Here is a 4,943-nt window from a genome sequence, read left to right as displayed (position 1 = left end):
CTCTGATGTTAGACTAAGGCATCTCAACGACACTGCATGTCAGAGACAAATAGTGATCTGCCACTGTGTCCTCCAAACTGGGGAGTAAGACAGCTGCCCCAGAACCAGTTCTGGGGGCTGTCATTGGTTCTCCAATGAAGGACAAACATAAGTGGTACACCGTTTAAATGTCACTAATTTGTCAGCTTCATGAAGTCCTTAAAGAACCACTTTCAAATGGTTACTTATAATTGCTTTACTGAGGTGGACTTTACCTGAGAAATAGTGCCAGAATTCTAATCCCAACAGGAGGAAAAAAACATTTTTGCACCACCATCTAAGTTATTCACTTTGTGTCAATCCCTGTACACGCATTGTGTTGAACTGTTCTCAAAGCAGCTCATGAGGTAGGCAAAATTATAACTTTGTTTTGCAGACAAACTGAGACTTTAAAAGATTACACAGTGGCTGGAAAGATGGCCCTGTGGTGATGGCGGGAAGTGCCTTCAGTTTCAACAAACAGCTCCATCAGTGGGAGAACCAGGAGCTGGAGGCCCTGGAAGAAGTGCCACACCAGCAGAGTACGGTCAGCTTCTACCCTTATATTTGCTCCATAGTGACATGAATAATCCAAGATGTCTTTGGAAAAGAATACCGCCTGCTATAAAATCTGCAGATTCTGAACTTGGAGGGAATTTGGTCCGTAGGATGGAGAATCTGGCAGAGAGATTTCCCTGGGATCTGTATGTCCATCAGTGTCTGCCAGTGGTCTGAGATGATCCAGCCGACCATGGAAACACCTAGAGATAGACAAGGAGACCGCCTTTGCCCTGGTCACAAACCTGCTCTTCAATAATCACAGGTGCTTTCGCAGCTTTCTTGGACTTCCTGTAGAAGAGGCCGTGAAAGGTATATTGGAACGAGGATGGCAAGCCGACTGCATGACAAGAATGGTTCTGCCAGGACACCAGTCACAGGGGTCCTGGATATTTCCTCCAACAGGTTCACCCCTTATCAGAGCCGGCCCAGTTCCACCAGTCCCCAGTGAATAGCAGTTAGCCTGACTCACCGATTATGTGGCTGTCTCTGAAAACTGATTTATCATTCTGAGTTCAAGATCCACCTTCACAATCCTGTGCACTGACACATACAGAGATTTAAAGTTTTTATTTTCAATTTACTGAATGGAGTGGGCCCCTCAGCATCCTTTACTGAGCATGTGATAAAATACATATGTAAGGTAAAAGATACACACATTACATTATATATGTAATTATATTATGTATATGTAATTATAATTAGAAAGAAAGAGAGTCCTTAAACATCACGCTGCATAATAGTCGAAACAGTTCTCATTTCTGTACCATTTAAGAATTTGTTTGGAGCCCATCAGAACTATACAGACAATTTGTATTTCCAAGTGATTGACTTACAATACGCTATCCTACTTCATGTGGACCCAGGGTGTCAGCTCTTTTCTCCCTGCCCAGCACCCACCCCTCTCCCATCCACACCGATGGCTGATGCACTTGGGGTGGAGGAGGACTGGATCCAGAAACCACACCTGAGATGCTGGGATTTTCATTCACACTCCAGAGCATAGGCTCTGTTTTCTCCTCACCTCCAGAGAGTCAGTCCTGCAGAATCTGGAAATACAGCTGCGGGACAAATCCACTGTTTCCTGAGGAAACTGGCTTGTTAGTTAGACTTTCCATTGTGTGAGTACATCGCTGCTCACATGGAAGTGTGATTTTAGGTTCAGGGGAAGTATTACGTTCTAATGTGTCCTTTCAGAAGAAGGGAAAGGTTCGGTGTAGAATGCAGCGTATGGGTGGGGGGGAAGAAGCTTTTGAGATCAGTGACACACTTTGTGCACTGTTCCATGCTTATCTTTATCCCTTGGTTTAAGTTCTGCCTTTTGGAGAAATACTGAACAAGTTTCTCATTCTTGGTGTGACAGCCCTCTGAATATTTGCAATTGTTTATTGTATCATCAGATTCACACACCCCTTGGTTCAGTCATCTGCATTTGTTCAATAAACAGTTAACTGAATTCTTTAAAAAAAATTATATGGTTCCCCCAAAGTTTCTCCATTAGTAAATGAGAAAATTAGATCTTGAATCCAAATCCCTATAGTCCCAACTCCACACTTTAACCACCAAACTGTGCTAAGAGGAATTTTTTTTAAAGTCTTTAATTCCCTGATTTTATTTCTCTGAATATGCTACATTATACATGCTTTATTTTAGCACTGAGAAAGTTTTAAATTAATATGGAGGAAATGTCACCCATTGTACTACACAAATATATTGTTTTTTTTTTTTTTTAATTTATTTTTTTTTTCATTTTTCTTTTATTATTCATATGTGCATACAAGGCTTGGTTTATTTCTCCCCCCTGCCCCCACCCCCTCCCTTACCACCCACTCCACCCCCTCCCGCTCCCCCCCTCAATACCCAGCAGTAACTATTTTGCCCTTATCTCTAATTTTGTTGTAGAGAGAGTATAAGCAATAATAGGAAGGAACAAGGGGTTTTGCAAATATATTGTTTTAAGGCACATTCTAAGTGCACTTTGTTGAAATTAATTCGTTAAATCATCACAATAATCTTGTAAAACCCTACTATCATCTCCATGTACAAAGGAGAAAGCTAAGGCATGTGGAGGTGAAAGAACATCAAAGTAATATAAGACATCATCAGGAAGATTAAATTTTAAAGAGAAATGAGAGGAAGGCATCCCATGTCCCACACTATCGAAGTGGAAAGGCAAGTTTCCATTGAACTTGGGTCGTCATCTCAGAGAGCAAGCTACTCCTTAGTAGGAGCAAATTTGGGACCAAGCCACCCAGAATTCCCCCACTCAGGATCTCCTTCTACAGGTACCTAAGAATTTTGGAGGTCTAGGCCAAAAGTCTGGATTTCCATGTTACTACAACCTACTGGACTCTGAAGTGCCATGACAATTTACAACCATCCTTCACCTTTCTGTTACCATAGGTACTCTATTACATGGTGACAAGTCTTAAATTGGTCCCTGTGATAAAACAAAAACTACAGTAGTTTAAATTGTCATCTTATACCATTTTAACCAACACGAATAGCAAAGCCTAGAAGGAACACAAAGGCACAGAGGCAGGGAAACACACTCCCAGATGCTGCTGGCAGGAACGTGAACTATTGCATCATTCTGGAAATGAATCTGGTGATTAAAGCATAGGCCCTCCTCATTCAGCATTTCCACTTCTGCAAATACATCCTCCAGAAATAAGAATGGCTTCACGTAGGGCTATACTAAGCAGCTATGTCAAAATAATGCGTTAAATTCACATCTATTGACTCAAAACCCACAATGCTTTCATTAGGGGAGAAAAACAAGATGCAGAAAAACAGACGCAGAGGTAGGAGAGACCAGGCAAAATGAAAATTTGAAAAGTATGGACTAGTTAATAAAACTTCCCCACGTGTAAACTAGAGGCAGGAATGTCTGTCTCTGAGGGTTATTGTGAGAATTAAATGAATTACTGTGTTCAGAGGGCTTAGGACAGGGGCTGGCACATGGTAGAACTAAATGAGCTTTTTTGTTATTTTTAAATTTTGTCTATAATAAAGGTCTTACTAAATGTGCTCAAAGATATAAATGATGGAAGATAATAGAGGCACACAGAACATTGCTTTGATTGGGTGATGGGATTATCAGCAGTCCTTATTAGGGCTTTTTAAATATGTCTTTTGCCATAAAATACTGTTGGGGTGCAGAAGATAATTTCATCTCTCACTAAGCCTCCTCACTTGAAGGCAGGACTATGTTTACTCCTTAAGGGGGCAGTCATGACAAAATACCTGAGAGAAACTGTTTAAAGGAGGAAAGATTTATTTTAGCTCATGTGGTTTCCAGTCCAAAGCCAGCTGGTTCCATTCTTTGGGTCAGAGGTGAAACAGGCTATCATGGTAGAAGCATGAGAGAAAGCTGCTCACCCCATTGCAGCCAGGAAGCAGAGAGAGACAGGAAGAGGCAGGAGCAGGTTACACCCTTCACAAGCAAGCCCCCAGTGGCCTGCTTCTTCCAACCAGGCCCTACCTCCTAATAGCTCATTCAGCTATGAGCTCATCTCAACAGATTCATTCTCGCGATCAGTCACCTCTCAGTAGCACCACCAGCTGAGGATGGAGCCTTCAACACGTGGCCTTTGGGGTCACTTTTATATCAGCACAAGAACAGGTATCTTATGAAAAAACATTTCTACTTATCAGTATCAAATAACTGCCTTTGGTGTTGTATTCCAAAGCGTAACTGACCTCAGACGCTTCCCTTAGACAATAGCAGAAGACATGTTTAGGACAAAGGAGTTTTTGAGAACTCTTACCAAAAGGCATGAAAGTTCCGTCCCACTTCTTTATACACTTAATAAAGAAAAAGAATGAACTTGCATGAAATGAGGGCTGAGCAGGACAGTCAAGATAAAGAATGGCCGTCCGCCTGGGCAGAGTCCACTTGCATTTTGCCTGCATCTGCAGTCCATGGGAGCAACCAGGACCATCTTTTTCACAAACCTCAATAGATTTAAGGTCACCCTTCAGCTTTGTCCTCACAGTGGCCACATTCTGCTGGATGTGACCCAGGCTCCCGAGAGCAGCAGCAGACATAAGATTTGGAAGGGGCCTGGTGATGCCACGTCTAGAAAGGGATGGTTCCCTGAGGCTGGGTGCCGCGTGCCTGTTAGGTAAATCTGCACCTCCATTCCAGCACAAGGGACCGGATGAAGCTGATCCTCTCTGAAACTCATCTTTAAGGCCTGATGAGCACAGGAAATGAAGGGTTAAGAGTATCTATTTCCTAGTGGCAGAATTGGCTGTAGAACCAGAAAAGTTAAATTATAAATCTTTGGCAAAACACAGTTTTCTCTACGTCATTTTCCTCTGGGACTAGATGAGAAACAGCTGGAGGCTGAACTAGAAAAACC

The 4,943-nt window shown here is 42.3% G+C and overlaps 1 pseudogene; it reads left to right on the top strand.

Moving 5' to 3' along the window:
* The first annotated feature begins 600 nt into the window (after nt 1-600).
* On the top strand, nt 601-1,076 carry LOC109685091 (COP9 signalosome complex subunit 8 pseudogene; annotated as a pseudogene).
* The last annotated feature ends 3,867 nt before the right edge of the window (nt 1,077-4,943 follow it).

The sequence above is a fragment of the Castor canadensis genome, chromosome 9 (genome assembly GCF_047511655.1).
Source record: "Castor canadensis chromosome 9, mCasCan1.hap1v2, whole genome shotgun sequence".
NCBI classification, from domain to species: Eukaryota; Metazoa; Chordata; class Mammalia; order Rodentia; family Castoridae; genus Castor; species Castor canadensis.
The sequence above is the reverse complement of the archived record's forward strand: the minus strand, read 5'-3'. Positions and strand labels throughout refer to the sequence as shown.